At 43.2% G+C, this 22,548-nt stretch overlaps 1 protein-coding gene across 1 annotated transcript in view; it reads left to right on the top strand.

The window, feature by feature from the left end:
* ITGA8 (integrin subunit alpha 8) overlaps nt 1–22,548 on the top strand; it is a 186,133-nt gene that overhangs the window by 3,743 nt on the left and 159,842 nt on the right. The gene's annotated exons all lie outside the window — the stretch shown is intronic.

Genomic DNA, 22,548 nt, shown 5'->3' with positions numbered 1-22,548 from the left:
GGGCAAAAGGAATCTGGGAACCCCAGCCCGGCTTGACCTTGGCTACTGAGTGGGTGCTAGCAAGCACAGGACACCTCATTTCTACCGGTTTCTTATCCAGGTGCCCCAGACGACGGAAGTGCCAGTGGCTGCCATTTGCCAGAAAGCAGGGAAAGAGAGGAGGGGCGCCAGGAGTCAGTGTAGTGATTTCCAGTTCAAGCCTCTGTTCTTTGTGCGGAGTGTGATCTTGGAAGCAAGGATGAAAGGCAGAAACAAAGGGGTTGCTGACTCGGGCCTCTGGCCGTCAGTGTTCCCACATGCTTTACATGTTTTGATCACCTACTGTATACCACTTATTTCTAATCCATAACATGCGTTTTATGAATAAGGAAATTGACATCAAACGTGTTAAAAAAAGATACACACAAGGCCACACCTGGTAAACGGTCGGTGCACGGTTGGAAAAGAGGTCTGCCTGCTATAGAGCCTGCCTCTTCACCCTGCCTTCCTTCCAGGAAAGGGAGAAGCCTGGTCCTGATAGGGTGCAAATTCAGGGTCCAATCCTGTAGAGCTGAGATATGGCTTGCCCCCCCCCCCCCGTTCCATCCCCTCGCCCTGCAGTTACCTTCACAAATTGCGATTAAAATGATCTTCTAGAGAGGATCTGGAAGGGAAAAGCGGTTTGGGTCGGGGGTTGCGGAAAGCAGGGGTCAGAGGAGTCTTTGTCTCCACGGGAATGATGGGTTGTACATGCCCCTGGTTTGCCAGAGCTCCCCACAGCGGGCTGTGTCCCCTCACTGTCCCCAGTCACCTGCCTCCTGTCTTACTCTCTGCCCATTGACGGCAATGTAGTTTTCCCAACAGAGGAAGAACATTCCTCTGCTTGACATAGTAGTGGCTCTGAGTGCTGAAGCTGCCGTTCACGGACTAGTGTGATGTCTCAGGCAGAAATACAGATTATATTGCAAATATTCCTCTGAAAGGGTAGTCCTGACTCCCCCTGTGTGTTAGCTCTGGGCCTGCTTTTACTATTACATCTGAATTCAAGGTGTTCTAAGTGAATTTGACCTTTTAATGACATTGCTTCAACGTGTGCAGGCCCCTGGGGTGTCTACAATTTCGTGTTCACAGTGGTAACCAACTAAACTCGGCTTAGTCGTTGAAGGAGACTGGCCTATAATTCAGTCCCTGGATCTGGTTGTGATCTTGAACTTCAGTTTATGTAAGGTCAGCTGCCTTTTTTCTTTTTTCAACTTCCATTTAGTTCATGTTGTTATTTTTTTTTCATTAAATAATCGTTTATTTTATTTTTACCTCATCATATAAAGACTGGATATTACCATATCTTATTGGATTTTAAAAATTCCTCCTCACCATAAATTCAAAAACAGGAAGCCAGGAATAGCCTCACACTTCAAATGCATGAATACTATTAAAATCTGTGGTCCTTTCAAGTACGGAGAAAGGAAACCTTAGGGAAGCATATGGCAGTGGGGGAGGGGCAAAGTGCAAAGAGTAGATAATTTTCCTGCTCTGTATAAAATCAAGGAGCTGCAGAAAAGCACTTCTCTCATCTCCCTTCTGTCTTTCCCTCTTACTTCACTGGAATAAAATTCCCCCATCACCAAATTGATCTCTTTCACTTCTGCCTCAGAAACTCCCTAACCTGTGCCCCATGCCTCAAACCATTTAAAACATCGCATCTGCCGGATTCGTGTTTCGTCCTTTCTAAATCGACTCCCAGGTTCATTAGTTCTCTTTCCGGCGGTTTCTAAGCCCATGTGTGCGGTAAATAAAGCTGCTACGTTTCAGCCTTCCTGCCCCCAAAAGGGAGGAAGAGTGACATAGAGTCAGTGGAGCCTCATCTTTGGAATGATGGGCAAATTGCAACAATAGTAGCACAGGCACGGTGTGCAAATACCTAATTAAATACACAAGTGAGACATTTTGAGCAGAAAGATAGTGGCATGAGCTAATTACCCATCAGAGTCATCCTATCGCTAAGAATAACGGGGAGGCAATGCAGCTGGGAACCACTGGCAATTAGGGACCCACCGAAAGAAGGAACAGGAAGAGGTGGGGGGTGCCACTGAGACTCGGAACCCTCTGAGAAAAAGTACCAGAATTTGCCTGGCCTTTATCTAGTATCTTTGTGTTTAAACAACAACAACAAAACAAAACCTTGAAATGGAAGACGGTTTGGTTAGGATTATCTCAAAGCTCTGAAATGGTACGACTTTTCGTGGGAGTTGTGTTTTAGCTTGGGGACCGGAAGGAAGCCTTTGTGTTGGGGGTCTGTTTTATTTTGTGTTAAGTGAGCCCGCAGTAAGAAAGCAGCTTCAAGCATCTGGCGCTGTGACTGGTACAGGGGTTGCTTTTTGATAATATTGGGTGTGCCCTCTCATGGGAGGGGTTGGGAAACATATTGGTCGCATAAGTCTTGCTTTTCCCAGCTCCCTCAGAAAGAAATCAGGTTTTGTTCAGGAACAAAGAGAAGAAAAACGGAGGTCAGAGCTATCAAGTAAATGACAGAGGAAATAACACCAATGTGACAGAACTCACGGACAGCAGAAATCTGGGCTTTGGGAAGTTCAACTGCAAGTGGAAAAGGGGAGGAGGCAGCCTCAACGTGACCTCCATTAAGAATTAATCATGCCATAATTAGTATAAGTTTTGCTAACCAGAAACATACATGTACATATACATGCAGTGTGGATCCCACGGAATCGTTGAGGGTGGTTTTGCTGGATGGTTTACTCATTCTGGGAGCAGCTCGTGATGGCTACCATGCCTGACACATGGCCCTTGACAGATGCAACCACCTTCCCTAAGCTTGTCCCAATTGGCTCAGACTCTCAGACGACAGAACGCGCCCGAGTCCTGATACGAGAAGGCAGGAGGCCGTGGTCCCTACAGCACATAGCAACCGAGGAAGCAATTAGAAAAAGGAAGTCCTTGAAACTCCAACTAGAAATGGGAAACAGATCTGCTCCACGGCTAGTTGAGTCGTATGAACATTAGGCGCCTGTTGTTGCCTGATGTGCAAAATTCTTTTCAAGAAGCTAGAAGTCTGCGTGATGGAACAGGCTTCCAGGCTTTTGGCAGGAATAGCCTGTGTAGCAGCTGCAGCGTTCTGGGAGAAAGGTAGGAAATTGTCTTAAAATTATTCTGAAAGCAGACAAAAGCACCTGGACCCTTAAGGTGACTGGATGAGATGTGTGCCTTCAGACTTTAGCTGTTGTGTATAGAGAGCCCGGTAGCTATGCAAGTGCGAATAAAGAGCGTCGCCGATATTCCGAGAAAAGCTCAGATCAGATGTGCCCTGACTGACGCCAATAGGGATTACACAAATAAGGGATACACAAATGGGGATTTTCGAGGAAGATAGATAGGAGACTTATCATTGATCCCACTAAAAGCACTCACTTAGAAAATAATATTTAATTTTCAAAATTCGGTTTAAGTGTATCCTTAGCAAAAACACATTGAAGGCATCAAGCAAGGTGCACCCATATAATGAAATCCAAAAATAGATTAAACATAATTTGAATTCTGTTATGGGTAGTCAAGGTACGTAAGAAAATTGCAATTCACCAATAGGTGATTTACACTAGAAATATTCTACCTAATACACTAGTGTTATTTTGTTGGATGTGAGCCAGGCACTTCCCACACCAGTTTGGAAGAAACAGAGCTGAATCTCAGTTCTGCAGAGTTCAGTTGCTGAACCGTTGGTATTTAGTATATGGCCCCAAAGGTCTGCCAAATTTTCTAGATCCATAAACATTGGTAAAAGTGATCATCTCGCCTTTTAATTGTTTTCCGTAGAAACGAGGCATAGATTACAAAACAAGTCTTTGTAAAAATGCCAGGCATTGGGGTTGGAAAGGAGGTGTTGACTCCCCAGAGGCGCAGAACAAGCGAGTTTGGTGGGTAGGGGGTTCGACGCACGGTGGAACTTTCTATGCCTTGATTGTGGCAGTGGGTACGTGGCTAATGTGTTTTTGTCAAAACCAATAGAATGATCCATTACCAAGAGTGGATCTGACTGTTTGGAAACGAAAAAGAAAATCTTTATGGAGAATGCCAGAGAGTTGTATATTCGATGTGGAGATGCAGTTTGGTTTTGTGACCATTGCTATGAGCATGTGGTCTTTAAGTTCCTGGACCGTTGGAACTAATAACTGGCAGTATAAGGACACACATTATCGTTGAAGAGCTTAGGCCACTGCCTCCAAATAAGGGGGGACCATTGGTCCGATCATCGTGTAGGACCTTCTTTAGTATTCTTTAAGTAAAGGATTATATATTCAGGAGCACTTGGGTGGCTCAGTCAGTTAAACATGTATGTGACGCTGGCTCAGGTCATGATCTCATGGTTTGTGGGTTCGAGCGCCACGTTGGGCTCTGTGCTGACAGCTTGGAGCCTGGAGCCTGCTGTGTCGCCCTTTCTCTCTCTCTCCCCCTGCCCAGCTTGTGCTCTGTCTCTCTCTGTCTCTAAAAAATAAATAAACGTTAAAAGCAATTTAAAGGATTACATGTTCGGAGTATGTTTGGTAAGAGCACTGTCAATGAAAACATGCTGAGTAAGAAGAAATCTTTGCAATGAAGCATGATACTTGTGTAATTTTCTTATCCTTACTGAAAGTCAGGCATGGGACCCCTCACTGGTTTCATTAGGCTAAGGAGACCCCACCTCAAACATTTCCTGTAGTTTTCACAGTCAGCGTTAAGTACCCTGCTGGGCATATACATAAGAATATTAGTTCAGTTTTATTCTTTACCTTAGATATCTGACATAAGGACGCAGATTTGTGTATGATATTGCAGAAGCCTCTGTATTCGTCTGCCCTGGTTTCCAGGATGTGTGGAGATTGGAAAGGCACACACCATTGCTACAGGAATAGGTTTATGCAGGAACCTCGCATAGCCCACCTTCATGCAGAGCACTGGCCCCAGGTGTAGCTGGGTGAACCCACTCCCACTGGTCAGGTTATGGCTCCATTCACAATACAGCACAGCACAGGGTGTCTCTCAAACGTGTGTTACATACACACCCATGTCCCTACTCACCCTGGACCCACACCCTGGTGTCCCTGACCATCCAGAGCACCTTCTCTCCCCGTAATGACTTTCTGGTACTTTTGGCTTCTCCCTTCCTACCATTGCCAGTGGGAAATAGACTTTAGACATTAATTGCGAAGTTGCTGCCAATTGTTTTTTAGGAGAACGGAGGTATAAACACTAAAATATAATGTCTTCAAACATCCTCGATCTGGGTGGTCAAGTAAATTGTGGCATAATCGTACAATTAAGTATTATAATCATAAAACATGAAGCCTACCGAGAATCGGTATTAATATGGGAAAATGGTTTTGTTTTAATGTCAGGTGAAAAGCATAAAATTCAAAATTGTATCTAGACATGTTGAAGACAAGAAAAATGGATATACGTTGAGAGGTTGTCCTCGGAAAGTGGGATTAAAACCAAAGTTTTTTCTTCCTTTTTAATTTTTGTAAGTTTATTTATTTATTTTGAGAGAGAGGGAGAGCACAAGTAGGGGAGGGAGGGAGAGAAAGAGAGAATCCCAAGCAGGCTCCATACTCTTAGCACAGAGCCCAACACAGGGCTCCATCTCACGAACCATAAGATCATGACCTGCACTGAAATCAAGAGCTGGATGCTTAACCAACTGAGCCACCCAGGTGCCCCTGTTTTCCTTCTTCTTCTTTTTTTTAATGCATTTTTACCTCATTTTCAAAACTATGAACAGGTATTTATTTGTGATCAGGAAAACTAGTAAAATTAAGCACGCAAAAATTTCTAAGTGAAATTGTTGAGTTCACTGAAGTATTTTGAAGATTGAGTTAGATGGTAGAGTAGATTAAAAATGTACTATTTTTATTGGTGTTCACATTTAAAAATTTTTTTTTAACGTTTTTTTATTTTTGAGACAGAAAGAGACAAAGCATGAATGGGGGAGGGTCAGAGAGAGAGAGAGGGAGACCCAGAATCCAAAGCAGGCTCCAGGCTCTGAGCTGTCAGCACAGAGCCCGACTCAGGGCTCAAACTCACTGACCGCGAGATCGTGACCTGAGCCGAGGTCAGACACCCAACCGACAGAGCCACCCAGGCGCCCCTATGGGTGTTTCCATTTACAAATACTGAAGACTAAGGATGTGTTCAGTAAACCCTTACGTGTGTAAAAATAAGAAGATGGAGTTGTATCGCCTGTTTTCATTTTCAAGTTGTCCCTGAATCATCAGGATCGTGGACTTGATGGTCTGACACATAGAAGGGGCTGCACCCTTCTATGGTGGGTGCACCATTGTACAGAACCTACCAATTCAAATGCTAATTTCATGTGGAAACACCCTCACAGACATATCCAGAAAGAATGTTTAGTCAAATATCTGGACACCCCCTGAGCTGGGCAAGTTGACACGTAAGATCGAAGCCTCTGTGAGACTGTCAGTGCACGTTCTCCTAGGAATGGCACCGAGAATTCATGAACTAAGGAAACCCACGGGATTCATAGGTAGAACATTTATTGGTTGGTCACTATTGATCTTCACGTGTCTTAGGCCGAAGCATACCCAGGAATTACTGTAGTAACGAATGACTCCCAAATCTCTGGCTTCAGACAACCCAGGTGCATCGCTTGCTCCCACCGTGTGTTTATTTTTTAAAGTTTATTTATTTATTTTGAGAGAGACAGAGACAACATGAGTAGGGGAGGGGGAGAGAGAATCCCAAGCAGGTTCCGCACTGGAAACGCACAGCTGGGTGCGGGACTCAAACTCAGGAAACTGTGAAGTCGTGACCTGAGCCGAAACCAAGAGCGGGACACTTAGGAGACTGAGCCACCCAGGCGCCCTTGTATGTTTAATGTAAGGTGGTAAGGAGGTTCTTATGAAGGATGCAGGCTAATGGAGGTTCCTCATTGATGAGCGCTTTCAAGATCACTCCAGCTCTAAAGGCAGGTACAGCGTTGCACACTGTTTGTTAAAGCTTCAGCCCGGAATGGACATTCACCACTTCTCCTCACATTTGGTAGGCCAAAGCATGCTCCGGAGGTTGGCCATGCCAACTTACTTCTAACAAAATTATATCTACAACCTGTAGAAGAATACCAGGTAGGATAGGAAATGTAGTAAAAGAGGTTGGCTTTGAAAACTGTGATTAAAACGGATTTTTCTTGTATCCCTAATGGACATATTTTGTAGGACATCTTTTTGGGGGGGGACTGAAATGGCATAGCTCTTCGGGGCTGCAGTCCCAACCCTCACACTTCCGGTAGAGAGCACATGAATGGCAAGGAAGTGAAGGTGTTTCTGTCAGCAGGGATTTGAGTAAAACTTTCTACCAAAAATCAGTCCTTAACCTGATCTGCCTGGACTCCATTCTCTACCACAAATGTTGTCTGGGAAGACTGAATGCCCTTCATCCTTTCAGTCAGCCTTCTTGGGATACGTGCGGTAAAATCAATGTCTTTTCCCCCCTCAAAGCACATTTCAGTTCACTTTTTAATATCAATTTATTTTTGAGAGAGAGAGAGAGCACGTGAGAGCGTACCTGCATCCAAGTGGGCGAGGGGCAGGGAGAGAGAGGGAGACACGGAATCTGAAGCAGGCACCAGGCTCTGAGCTAATCAGCTCAGAGCCTGACCTGGGGCTTGAACTCTCTGGCTGTGAGATCGTGACCTGAGCTGAAGTTGGATGCTTAACCAAGTGAGCCACCCAGGTGCCCTGCGGTTCATTTTAACCCACCTTTGCTTCTAAAAATATTATCTTAAGACAACAGTGGAAGCGAAAGTGAAGCTTCACGTTAGCAGGCAATAAAACCAAATTTCAGTGACTAGAACAGGGTTAGTAGCTTTCCGTAAGCGGACACCAGTCTAAAGAGTCGAAGTGTGGCCATGAAGAGAGCCCAAGGCCTTCCTTACTCTTGTGGGGTTTATGGTGCACAGCCAGTGACAGAAAAAGAAAGGTAAGGCCAAGGTGACAGACAGCGGTGTGTCCCCACCCGTGTATCTATTTTTGATTGGGCGGGTATTAGTTTCCTGGTGCCGCTGTAACAAATTATCATACACTTGGTGGCTTCAAACAACACAAACTGATTATCTTATGGTTTTGGAGGCCAAAGTGGAAACTAGACCCCACTGGGCTCAAATCAACGCGCTAGCAGGGCTGTGTTCCTGAGGGACGCTCTGCGGGCAGAACCTATTTCCGGTTTCCAGAGACTGCCCATGTTCCTTGGTTCAGAGCCCTCGTCGGTTTCCAAAACCAGCAATGTCAGGCTGAGTCCTTGTGCTCTCAAGTCTCTGGTTCTCCTTTCCTGCTTCCCTCTTCCACTCTCAAGTACCCTTTATATGACATCAGTCTGGATAATCCAGGATAATCTCTCTATCTCAAATTCAGCTCCCTAGCAACCTTAATTCCACCTGCAGCCTTAATTCCCTTTGCCAGGCAACCTAAAATATTCACAGGTTTGGGGGCGGGGGGGGGGAAGGTTTAAGTTATAGACATTTTGGGCGTCTATTATTTTGCTTACCACAGGTGGTTAGACTTTTATTGAGGAGGTGGAATATCAGAACAAGGACCTAAAGTAATTAAGTGAGGGAGGGAACCAAGTATGGAGGGTCGGGTGGTGTTCCAGCCTACAGTAAAGTCATTGCTGAAGTCTGGAGATGAGAGTATCCTTGGGAGATAGATAAAGGGCACTGAGCTGTACCCAAGTCAGGGGAAAGAGTGACAGAAAATGAAGCCAGAGAGCCCAGTAGAGGAAAGATTACATAATAACTGAAAGGCCAGGGTCAAGGCTTTGGATTTTATTCAAGGAGTGATGGGCAGCCCCTGGTGGTTTTGAGTAGACAAGTAAGATAATTTGAATTATGTTTCCCCAAGGATCAGGTTAACAGACAGTAGGCAAGCAAGAGCGGAAGGAGACTGGGGTTTGGTGACAGCAGCTGGGGTTGAAAAATGGTTGGGTCTGGGATTCATTTGAAAGTGCAGGCGGTAGAATTTCATTATGGATCGGAAGCAAGGTGTGGAAGAAAGAGAGAATTTTGACCTGAGTCATAGGGGAACAGGACAGAGACAGGGAACAGTGGGGGAAGGAGCAAGTCTTGGGGAAAAATAATCAGGAGTCGAATCCAGACAGGTGACATGTGAGCTGCTTATTGGACATCCGGGTGAGGTCACGTGGGAAGGCAAATGAAGAAAGCTGGAGCTCAAGCACAAGGCTTGGAGACTGAGATTGGGAAGCCACGAGTGTGTGGACGGTATTAGGACCATGCCTTGGGGCGTGAGTGTGGCCGGAGAAGCGGGAAGCAAAGTACAACCAAGAGAGAAGGGAAGGGAACAGAAGGGGGGAGATCAAGGTTGAGACTGAGTCGTGGGGCACCTTGACATTTGGAGAAATATTGGAGGGACTGACAAGGAGAGCCACGGAGGCAGAAGAAGTCATGAAGCCAGTGAAGCGAGTCCTGTGAAGTGGAGTAAAGGGAGAATGGGAAGTTATTGCTGTGGAACAAAAGGGGTTGCCGTGGAGGTGGGGAGAGATAAGAGGAGAGGACCCACCCGGACAGCAGGGGCCCGGGACCTTCACTATAAATGGGCTCAGGGAAATGGAGTTGTTGAGAAGATACTAGTGCGTGTTTGCAGTCTAATAGGAATCATCCTGTGGAGAGGGAAGCAGCAGCGACTGAAAGACGCTGGAAGGGGACCTGTAGGAACAAAATCCGGAAAGGATGTAAAGGGGTGGGTGGGGACTCTTAGACGGAGGGGACAGGGGCAGCTCTTCCTCGGGGACAGGACAGCAGCACAACAAGGCATCACCGAGAGGAGCTTGGTGGGTCTGGAGACAGGATGAAGACAACGACCTTTTCTCACGTCTTGCATTTTCTCCGTGAACCGGGAAGCAAGGTTATGGGCTGATGAGAAGGGAGCAGGAGCAGGTAAGCAGAAGGAGGAAGGGTGAAGAGTAGTCCCGGGGCAGAATGAATAGAGCAGTGAAGTCACAGGATTGAATCGCAGGCAGTGCGCAGGGACCGTGCAGATTTATAAATCTGAATTTACTGGTGGCAGGAATAAATTTTTTTTTTTTTTTTTTTTTTTTTTTTTTGCCTCTGCTCACCTTGGTTCTACTCTTCTGGGATAGGATTTAAGATCTCCCAGGGAACAAGTCCATCCCGAGTGTTAATCTCCCGCGAGAATACACTGCAGACACAGAAGGTTTGAGTTCTTTCTGAAATGCCTATTTTAGGTAACATTAGGAATGGTGATTCTTTTTTTTTTTTTTTTTTCTTTTTTTAACCAGAGAGTGAACCATTTTGTTAGATGAATGGTTGGGATCCTTTTTACTACATCTTCTGGCCACAGAGATGAGATCCCCAGGAAAAGGGAAGCATATGACAGGAGTTAGTGTAAATACATTTTCAAACGCTATTGGGAGGCCAGTTTATGCAGTCTTCATCCTGAAACCCAATCATATCCTGTATTTAAAAGCATTGCTTTGAGGTCATATTGAAGAGATTTATGTCATTTAATCTGCTTCCTGAGATTCCCATGCTGAGAGGTTTTCATTACTTCTTGAAGCAAATAAATTGTTGGGCGCTAAACAGAAGCATGCTGTGTTCCTGCCAATCCGAAGGTGACATATAAGCCATATTGAGACTTGTCAGCCCCCCAGCTGTTTCTTGGCCAAGACATTTGAGACCAGGGAATTATTCCGAGTGTGAGAAAATCTAGAGCCGAGAGAAAGCCTCAGGCATTCAAGGACCTCAAAGAAAATCACTGTGGTTGGGAATGAAGGGATGACTCTGGAAGGTAAGGGTGGCATGAGATCTCCGGCTTCAGGATAGAGAATGAATTTAAAAGTGTCAAGCCTTGGGACGCCCGGGTGGCTCAGTCAGTTAAGCGTCTGACATCGGCTCAGGTCATGATCTCACCATTCGTGGGTTCGAGCGAGCCCCGCGTCGGGCTCTGTGCTGACAGCTCAGAGCCTGGAGCCTGCTTCGGATTCTGTGTCTCCCTCTTTCCCTGCCCCTCCCCCACTCACACTCTGTCTCTCTCTCAAAAATGAATAAACATAAAGGAAAAAAATCATAAAACTGGCAAGCCTGGAGGAAGAGAAACCAGTAGGAAGCTGTTGCAGAAACTGAGCCAAAAGAAACGGCGGTCACAATTAGGGAAGTAGCAACAGGGATAGAAAGAAATGGACTTGAGAGAGGGCTTCGGAAGGAAGAGTGGACAGGAACTGACTAGCGAATGGAATTTGGGAGGATTGCTGATTGCCAAGGATGCACTCCAAGCTCCCGGCTTGGTTCATGGGGCTACCATTTTATTAGGTATAAATGGCAAACAAGACAGACGTAGTCTCTGACCTTGCGATATTCAAGTCCAGTGGGTGAGAGCCTCAACGCCTGGCAGCGGTAGTCTATGGTCATGTGACGTGACAGCAAAAAGTAAAGGCTTTAAGTGTGCAGAAGAAGGGCTTCTTTCCCTGCCCGGAGGGGGATTTGTGTGTATCAGGAGAGGGCATCATTAACGGCCAGAGCTGAAGAGAGATGTGTGTGTGTGTGTGTGTGTGTGTGTGTGTGCGCGCGCGCGCATGGGTGAGTGTGCCTGTGTGACCTGTGTGTCCCAGGGGGCCGGCGAGCTTTGAGAGAAGACTCTTCCAGCTGGGGCACACCAGTGGAGTGTGTGGGAGCAGATGAGGTCATAGGTGATGCCTCTCTACAATTGCTCTGTCCATCCCTGCCTTTCAGACTTTCATTTCCTACCAGGGAAGTTTTCTTTTCTCTCATTTTTAATCTGGTCTACCAGATTAAAGAGATGGCCTACCATGTCCCTTTGGAGAGATGTTCCCCTAGCTGCATCATGAATTAGAATACCCCCCCCCAAAATCACTTGCACCGTACCACCAAAATTCCATATGTATTTCCAGAACAAACCTTACATGTGACCTGGGTTAACTTGCATACGAAAAGCATTTCAAACGATATTATATGATGTAGAAAACTCATTCAGATTATTACAAAACAAAAGTCTAAAGAACGCTGGCTAGGCACTATTGGCTGTGAAAAACATGAACTTGGAAATGCGACCTTTATTCTTGGTAAGACAATATAGATGTAGAAATAATTGTAGCAGAAGATGTATATTCCCATCTAGATCAGGAAAACTGTATAATATGCATGAAACAAAGCACTTAAATAGTGATATGAAAAAAATAATTTAAAATAAAACTTCCATGGGGCGGCTGGGCAGCTCAGTCGTTCAAGCATCTGATTTCTGCTCAGGTCATGATCTCATGGTTTGTGGGTTCGAGCCCCATGCCAGGCTCTGTGCTGACAGCTCAGAGCCCGGAGCCTGCTTCGGATTCTGTGTCTCCCTCTCTCTCTGCCCCTCCCCTACTCGTGCTCTCTTTGTCTTTGTGTCTCTGTCTCTCTCTCTCTCTCAAAAATAAACATTAAAAAGATTTTTTAAATAAAACTCTCATGATTGCCAGTAAAGAAATGGCTTAAACTAGAGGAATGAGCCAGAAGCCTCTCAAATTCTAAAAGGTTGGAGGGGTTTACCAAACTTAACAGCTACTATGTCCAAGGGGTAAGATTCCAGTGACCTTCCTCTAAGTACCTTATGTAATTCTTTTTTTTTTTTTAACTAACTTTGAAGCCCCTTATGTAATTCTTTATACGAGTTTTGTTACTTTATATTGTTTGACTTTTTAAGAACAAAAATCTGAAAAAATTTCAATTTGAGAAGAAAGAGTTTTTGAAGCTGCATTTTAAAGCATTTTTTTATGACAGATACATTTGACTTAATAGTTTGGTTTATATCATTTCACTATTTATTTATTATTTATTTATTTATTTTAGTTTCATTTTTTATTTTGTTTTTATTTTTTAATATGAAATTTATTGTCAAATTGGTTTCCGCACAACACCCAGTGCTCATCCCAACAGGTGCCCTCCTCATTGCCCGTCACCCGCTTTCCCCTCGCTCCCACCCCCCATCAACCCTCAGTTTATTCTCAGTTTTTAAGACTCTCTTATGGTTTGGCTCCCTCCCTCTCTAACTTCTCTTTTTTCCTTCCCCTCCCCCATGGTCTTCTGTTAAGTTTCTCAGGATCCACTTAAGAGCATCATTTCAGTATTTAGACGTAATGCATGGGGTCCATTTGTATTCACTTCATTATTTTATTTATTTGCTTATTTACCTATTTATATTTGATAAATTTGACATGATAAAATTCATAAACTTAAAACATGTTATTTTATGCATTTATATATTGTAATATGGTTGCCACTGAAGCATATATATCGCATTACATCATTATAGAAAAGTAATATTAATCATATTCATTCCACCATGCACTAGATCTCTGTGGCCTGTTTACTACTCAGTACAAGTTTGTGCTGTTAAACACCATCATTCTTTTCCTCCGTCCCCCCCGTCACCTGGTAACCACCGCTTTACTCTGGGTCAAGCAGGTTTTTAAGGAAGTGATTTCAATTAGTTGGCAAACAAGGAAGAACACCATTTTGCAAGAGAAACATCATGTATGAAGTCTAGGAGTGAGACTCGACAGGGAGCAGAGAGGACGTTACCTGGATGGAAGGAAATGCCATACCTGGAGATCAGGTGTGGTTCCAGAACTATGCTGTGGAGGGCAGGGCATTTAGATTCGATCTACTCGATAAAGACAGGAAAACTGTTCAGCGCATGTCTGTGTGCATAGACACCTATTTGTATATTGTATACATATATGGTATATGTCTATAAATAAATGTATAGAATATTCATTTAATCAGGATAATGCATTTCTGTCTGTCAGCGGATGAATGGAGAAAGATGTGGTATATATACACATTGAAATATTATTCAACCATTAAAAAGGGGAAAGCCTTGCCATTTGTGTCAACGTGGCTAGAACTGGAGGGCGTTATGCCAGGTGAATTAAGACACAGAAAGACGAATTCTGTATAATCTCACTTCCACGTGAACTCTAAAAGAAAACAAGATTAGAAAAAGAGAGCAGGTTTGTGGTTACCAGGGGTGGGGGAGATTGGACGAAGGTCGTCAGAAGGTACAAACCTCTAGTCATAAGATAAACAAGGCCTGGGAATGGAATGTTCTAAGCGATGACTAAGGCTCACGCTGCTGTGTAGCGTATATGAAAGGTGTTAAGAGAGTAGATCCTAAGACTTCTCACCATCAGGGGAAAAAAAATTTTTTTTTTCTTTTTTGTATCTGTGTAGGAGATGGTGGATGTTTCCTAAATGTGTTATTGTAATCATTTCACAATGTATGTAGATCAAATCACGAGGCTGTACACCTTAAACTTCTCCAGTGCTGCATGGCAATTCTATCTCAATAAAACTGGGTGGAAAAAAGAATGACACATGTCTTGAACATGACATGGAAAAATGAATGTGGTATTTCCTCAAACACTTAAAAAACCACAATAAAATGAGCAAGAGTATGAAAGCTACAGAGCTGTTCTTTAATGGTTTAAAAAAAAAAACAAACATGCTTAAAAACACGTCTATTTGTTTTTTTGTGGCGGCAGGGGGTGGGGGGAGCAGAGAGAGTTGTCAGCCCAGAGCCCGACGCGGGGCTCAAATTTTCAAACCGTGAGATCATGACCTGAGCCAGAGAGACACCTCACTGACTGAGCCACCCAGGCACCCCTTTAATGTTTTTTTTAATAGTGGCTTTAGGGTATCGGGAATCATACATTGGGAAGTTTACTTTTCCGGGACATAAAAATCAACCCAGGTTTTTTTCTTGGATTTATTTCTTTTCGACAAGGAGTGCTCCTGCCACAGCTATATTATTTTGAATCCTACAAAGGAGTAGTCCCTGTTCTCAGATATGTAGTTTCAATTTGAAGGAAACTGTTACAGCACACGCTGATTATGGGAAAGATTACAGACAAACGTTTAAAGATTTCTTTTTCCCTCTTCCTGATTAGAAATGTCTGGACAGCTCCTGCAACAGCTTTAAGAAAATCCCTAAGGCTGTGCACTCCAAGTGGTGACTGAAGGCATAAGGAAGCTTACTGTCTTCCAGCACGAGGTCGAGGACTTATCTATAAATAGTTTTCAAAAATCCCCTCATCTACCAGAATGTTCCGCGGCACCTCTGTCGGTTTCAGCTCCTGTCTCCCCCTGGGTGATCTATCTTCACTGTTTATAATTCCTCCCATTTGACTAAGCTAAAAGATTAGAAAAACCTGCTTGGAGCCCACATGTGCACCATATTCTACACTCTCTCACTCCTGCTCTGAAATGAATACTCCCGTGAAAAAGGAACCAAAAGCTAGTAGGCTTGCCACCCACTGGGATTTGTACCCAGATTGCCCAGAGACTGAAGCTACTGATTGACGAAGGTCGGCTTCAAAGCCCAGAAATGGAAGACAGGCCAAATCAACTTGATTACTACCACCCATCTAAGTGTTCCAGGTTGGCCTACAAATCTGGTTTTTGGTGTTTTGTTTTGTTTTTTTAATGTTTATTCATTTTTTGAGAGAGATGGGGTGGGGCAGAGAGAGAAGGAGACACAGATTCTGATGCAGGCTCCAGGCTCTGAGCTGTCAGCACAGAGCCTGAGACGGACCTGGAACCCATGAGCTGTGAGATCATGACCTGAGCCAAAGTCGGACGCTTAACCGACTGAGCCACCCAGGCTTTATGTTTCTTGTTTCTGTTTTTTTTCCAGATCACATTTTATCTTACTTTTTAAAGATTTTATTTTTCAAAGTAATCTCTACACCCAACATGGGACTCGAACTCACAACCCAAGAGCAAGAGTTGCATTGCTCTACCCACTGAGCCAACCAGGGGCACCACCCAGATCATATTTTATGCGATCTGAAGAGAAACCAGAGTATCACCCAGATCATATTTTAAATGAAAGGGAGATCATAGTAAACAATATGTGAGACAGACTTCTGAACGAATACATGGGGGCTTTGGTCATTCATTCAGCAAACACTCATGCAGGGAATACTGTGTGTCAGGCACTGTCCTAAAAGTGGGCAATACAGATTTGAAGCAGAGAACGTTCTACTCATGGGATTTACGTATATTCTGAAGGAGACAGGAAGCATGCCAACCAACAAATCAGATCATCTCAGATCATGCTCAGCCCTGTGGAAAACTGTGGCAGTGAGAACAGTAAACGCAATGAAGACACAGCAAAAGCTGAGCATGTTCAAGGGACAGAAAGTCGATGTGTCTGTGATTCACGGAGCCTGGGCAGTTGGAGGACCTGGGAAAGGATGGGAACCTGGGAAAGGAGGATGCTGGAAAGGCAGGCAGGGGCCAGATCATGTCAGGAGTTCAGCACCGCAATATGGAATTACAACTCTCCAAGAAAAAAGATGGATTGTTCTACAGCTGGTGTGGTGACGACTGGCCTTACTGAAAATAAATAAGAGGGGTGGTGCCTGGGTGGCTGTGTTGGTTAAGGGCCCAACAACCGCTCAGGTCATGATCCCGTGGTCCGTGGGTTTGAGCCCCGCACTGGGCTCTGTGCTAACAGCTCAGAACCTGGAGCCTGCTTTGGATTCTATGTCTCTCTCCCTCTGTCCCTCGTCTGCTCACACTGTCTCACTCTCAAAATAAATAAATAAACGTTGCAAAAAAAAATAAATAATACTTTGCCATGTCATATTAAAAAAACAAATTCCAGACGGACAACAGCCCCATAAGCACAGTTAAAAGACTAGTAAAAATTGGGAGAAGATATTTGCAACATATACGTAAGCAAAAGAATCAATCTTCAGAATATATGTCAACTTCTTACAAATCGATAAAATAAATCAGACAAGAAAGTGAACAAAGGATGTGAACTGGAAAGTCACAGAAGTAAAAAGTATGGGGGCCATAAATAGAAAAAGATGATCAACTTGCTAATGATCAGGGAAACGCCAGTGAAAACAGAATTGGCAAAAACTTTAAAATCCTACAATGACAGGAGCTGATGGCCCTACTCCTGTGTGCCGCTGCTGTGTTTGTGGGTTGTAGCTACTCTGGGAAAGCTGGTAAAGAGGATGTGGTGACTCTCCATGAGCCAGCAATGTCATCTCTAGGCTGGTGCCGGAAAGGTACTCTTCCATGATCTCATGGTTCATGGGATCAAGCTTGGGATTCTCTCTGTCCCTCTTTCTGGCCCCTTCTCTGCTCTCTCTCATAAAATAAAATAAATAAAATAAAATAAAATAAAATAAAATAAAATAAAATAAAATAAAATATAAAAACAATAAAAACAGAACAGAATAGAACAGAATAAAATAAAATAAAATATAAAAACTAAAAATAGAACAGAATAGAACAGAATAAAATAAAATAAAATATAAAAACAATAAAAATAGAACAGAATAGAACAGAATAAAATAAAATAAAATATAAAAACAATAAGAATAGAACAGAATAGAATAGAATAAAATAAAATAAAATAAAATAAAATAAAATAAAATAAAATACATAAAATAAAAAATAAAAATAAAATAGGCGTCTGGGTGGCTCAGTCGGTTAAGTGTCCACCCTCAGCTTAGGTCATGATCTCGTGGTCTGTGAGTTGGAGCCCCGTGTCGGGCTGGAGCCTGCTTCGGATTCTGTGTCTCCCCCTCTGTCTGCCCCTCCCATGCTCATGCTCTCTCTCTCTCTCTGTCTGTCAATAATAAATAAACCTTAAAAAGTAAAATAAAATTAAGTTAATAAAATTAAAAACCTAACCTAACCTAAACTAAAAAAATAGAGCTGGGTATGGAGCGGGATACAATACGAAGCAAGAATTTAAAAGAATGAGCTAAATGTATCATCCACCAACCCTACTACCTATTGTCTAGCTATCTATCTACCCACGGATCATGCAGCCAGTACAGAACCATTTTTTTTCCAGTTTCAAGGAACGCACAAACTACTCAATAACAAACCGTTGTCAGACTACAAGTAAATCTGACCCATTATCTGTTTTTGTGTGGCCAGTCAGTAAGCTAAGAGAAGCTTTTACATTTTGTAGTGGTTTGGGAAGATCTTGTGAAAGAGTAACATTTAATGACACATGAAAGGTCTGTACCTTTCCAAATTTCTGTGTCTGCCCGTCAAGTTTAATGGGGACATAGCCAAGCCCATTCTTTTACACACTGTTTATTGTTGTTGCTGCTATGGGAGCAGAGAGAGTGAAGAACCTGAAGTATTTTATTTTATCACCTTTAAGAAAAACAAATTGCAGACCGCTGTCCTATAGGATTCATGGGCATTCTTTTTTAAACGGCCAGGAGTATACACATCAATTTCATGATGGTGGACGCCTCTGGAGAAGAAACAGAGGGCAATGGAACTAGGGATAGATGTTAAAGAATACTGTAATGTTTGTAAATGTGGAAGAGCCGAGTCGTCAATTCTGCCTGGTGGGAACGGAGGTGTTTGTTATATTAAGTCCTTGTACCTTTGTATACTTTCTTAAGGCCTCGGGAGAGCTCACAAAAAAATGTATATGTATTTTGTAGACATTATTCTGTATCAGTGCATACAAATCCATCACATGTACGTTAACAGTTGGGTAGTGGTCTGTTTTATAGAGGACAGAAATTTCAGTTTGAATCCCTTATGTATAAATATTTAAGTTCCAGTTTTCTATCACAACCAGGATGGCAATTATCTTCACTTTTGCATCTTAAAGCATCTATGTAATTATTCCCTTCGAACCAAATCCTGGAAGTTGAATTCTTTGGTTAAAAAAATGTGTATTTAAGGGGCGCCTGGGTGGCTCAGTCGGTTGAGCGTCCAACTTCGGCTCAGGTCATGATCTCATGGTTCGTGAGTTGGAGCCTCACGTTGGGCTGTGTGCTGGCAGCTCAGAGCCTGGAGCCTCCTTCGGATTCTGTGTCTCTCTCTGTCTCTGACCCTGACCCACTCGCATTCTGTCTCTGTCTCTCTCAAAAAATAAACATGAAATAAAAGTTTTTTTTTTTTTTAAATGTACATTTAAAACTTTGGTAGGTGTTGCCAAATGGCCCTTCCAAAATGCTGTGTCGAGTTATTGTCTTGCAAACAGAGTGAATATTAATATTTTTTGCCCAACTGGTAGGTGACAAGTGTTAAGCCATTATTGTTTTAATTTGCGGTTCAGGGCCTCTCTAGGAATTTACAGGCTTTTTAATTTCTTCTTTATTCTGTAATGCCCATTCAAGCCCTTAGAGCTTTTTCCTGTAGAATGTTAATCTTTTATGTTATTGATTTGGGAGCTTTTTACAAGTTGCATCTACTGACCTTTTCTTTGAAAAAACTTTCACCTCGATTTTCATTTATTTACTAATTTTAAATTTTTTTTTCAACGTTTTTTATTTATTTTTTGGGACAGAGAGAGACAGAGCATGAACGGGGGAGGGGCAGAGAGAGAGGGAGACACAGAATCGGAAACAGGCTCCAGGCTCTGAGCCATCAGCCCAGAGCCTGACGCGGGGCTCGAACTAACGGACTGCGAGATCGTGACCTGGCTGAAGTCAGACGCTCAACCGACTGCGCCACCCAGGCGCCCCATGGAGAGAATTGCTTCTTAGGTGACTATCAGTCTCCACCATCTCCCATGATCACAGGCCCTTCCAAGAGTTCTCTGGGGTTGACAGTGCGTGTAGGGTAACCAGTGCCTTTCTTCTGCTATAGATCTACGTGTCTCTATCCTGTTTACCCCTTGTCATCAGTGTATCAGCAGGAGTTTGGTCAGAAAAACAAAAACCACTTTGAGTAGTACAGCTGGGAAGGGATCGCATACAGAGATGAAGGGGCTCGCCTGGCCACTGGAAACACTGGGGGTGTGGGGAGGTCAGGAAGGTCACTGCCTGCAGATGAAGCAATATGGAAGTTCAGGACTTGATCTCCGCTGACTGATGCACCAAGAGGGGATTATTATCAAGGGATACTTTAAAGAGCTGCGGGAAGAACATCACAGCTGTCACAGCTGATGCCCACGTGTGTGCCTGCACCTGCCACCAGAAAGTAATGGCTTCTCCATCTTTTCTTTCCTGAGCCTCTCATTCCACAAGGGTCCTACTCATAAGAGTGTCTAGAAAATGTGTGTTCCAGGCTTTCAGCCCTTTGCCCTACAGAGGAGGGCTCAGCGGGGCTGAAATCATGCTGAGTATTTACAGTTATTACCTGGAGGGTGTTTTCAGTAAAGATCAGATTGAATCAAATCGAAAACACTGTCCATGCATGGGAGGTTTCTTGAGCACCAGTGGGCAAGAGATAACACAGTGCCTTGTGTTGGGGTATTTGGCATGAAAGACTCTTGTTCAGAAAAGGAGGGTGAGAAATTGACTTTCATAGTCCATCTGAATAGATTTTATTCATTTGAAATTTTATGACATTCTGACACGAGATTTAAAGTCAGACAACTTGTAGAAATAGTGAAGCAGAAGTTTGAAAGGGTGATTTGCCCTCCTCACAGATCAAGGAGTGGCTGATCCGTCTCGACTAAAGCTTATCTCAGTAAATAGACCCAGGACAGTGGAATTCTCTGTTGTAATCCTTGGGTATGGAATCCTTGGGATTGGGTATGGAATTAGTGGAATTAGTGAAGCCAATTCATTTGTATTCTTGGTCCAGAAGAACTTTGTTGCTGGACAATAACCCACAGTTGACAGTTTTAATCTAGTTATTACACAGTTCAACCTCTGAACAGCAGAAAGGACGTCTGAGGAGTCACAAAGGTAAAGTCACATCATTTTCTCTAGCAGAACGAGGCCTGTTTAGAACTGGCTTCTCTCTTTCCCCAGGATCCATTTCCTTCCTCCCAGCAGGCTGTTTTTCTTAAGTTCTTTTGGGATCTCCTTTAAAGACTTTTGAAATGTTTGAGGTGCTGGTCTTTTTATGGCTTTTTAGCAGTTTGGACATTCCAAAGCCACTGTGTAGCCTTTTCTCTCTGTAATGAATCAGAGCCACATGGACAGTCTTGAGAGGTGTCACTAATTTCACTGCTGAGTACCAAAAATCACTAATAATAACATCATACGTGTGTGTCAGCAAGGTCCTTTCCAGTTCTTGGACTTGGGTTGAGTTTCCAGGTTTCGAATTAAGAGATATTTGCAAAGGGTTTGGATTTTCAGTTAGATGGCTACATGATTTCTGAGCGTACAGCTTCTCAGCTTATAAAGAAGGCACTTGCGAGTTTGTGTAGCTCACGTCATCTTTATGACTTTGATTACCTGTGAAAGAGGAAAGGGAGAAGGTATTCTCAGCCTCATTTTCTAGAAGAAACCCAAATTCCAAAGACTGAGTGAATTGCCCCCATCACCCAGTTCATGGTGATAAGATTCATTGTCTCTGAGGTCTATAATCTTCCACAGTGCCTAGATGTAAATATAAATGTTTATTTTTTCAAGTTTATGCTGTAATCTGTAAAATGCTCCGTTCATTGCCAGTTGTATGCATTTTGGGTAAGGATTTATAGAACCTTTTTTAATTTTTTTAAAATTTTTAAAAAAATGTTTATTTATTTTTGAGAGAGAGAGGCAAAGCATGAGCAGGGGAAGGGCAGAGAGAGGGAGACACAGAACAAGAAGCAGGCTCCACGCTCTGAGCTGTCAGCACAGAGCCTGACGTGGGGCTCGAACTCACGGACTGCAAGATCATGACCTGAGCTGAAGCCGGACGCTCAACCGACTGAGCCACCCAGGCGCCCCTAGAACCTCTTTTTTTAAAAACAAAACAAAACAAAACTCAGAAACAACAAAAGCATAAGATTTTTAAGAAGGAAATTCATGATTTTCAACTAACATGTAAAAGTCAACTTTAGGTTAAGATTGACTATATATAATTTTTAAAAGTCTGTAATCATATGGAAACTCAACTTCATGTTAATTACATGTGTATTTTGGCCTCACTTAAGAGGCGCTAAAAGTTCGTTTTGTAATGCCTTTATTATAGAGTCAATGAAGAAAAATGAAACGCATACCAAAGGAAACACATATAAATAAGATTCCCTGGTGCAAATGTCTTTTGAAACCCATTAGCTATTACCCACGAAGCTCCAGTGACAACCATGTGGTTAGAGCCACGTGGGAAATACGCTGAGTGGGAATCAAGAGTGAAAAGAAAGATATCTGCTTTTTATTAAAACCCGAAGAGTGTTATAATTGGGTTGAGTTTCTACCCAGATGGCCCCCCTTCTTATGACATCTGCAAAGTGTATCTAAAACTACGTTGAGGTGTTATTTTCTACGGCTGCGTGGACACATGTTAACTTCGTCAAAAACCAAGACCTTGGAGTCCTTCACAATCTTTCTTGCTAACTCATGCCAACTCAAGGGAGGAGCTAACTCATGTGCTTCTCCCCTCAGGGAGATTCCTATGGGTTTCCCTATTGGGAAAGATTTGAAATTCCTTGAGGCAGTTGTAAGTATCTGGTCTTCGATCTTTTGCAAATCAATGACAGTTGCATAGATTTGAGGCTATTAGAGTTCATGTCAACTTGACAATACAGTTATCTCTGAAAATATTAAGTGGTAACAATAAAAAATACTTCCTGTAAGTGAAGTTGTGAAATGTCATGT

The sequence above is a fragment of the Acinonyx jubatus genome, chromosome B4, assembly GCF_027475565.1.
Source record: "Acinonyx jubatus isolate Ajub_Pintada_27869175 chromosome B4, VMU_Ajub_asm_v1.0, whole genome shotgun sequence".
NCBI lineage: Eukaryota > Metazoa > Chordata > Mammalia > Carnivora > Felidae > Acinonyx > Acinonyx jubatus.
Note: the sequence above shows the minus strand (reverse complement) of the source record. Positions and strands in the feature narration are given on the sequence as shown.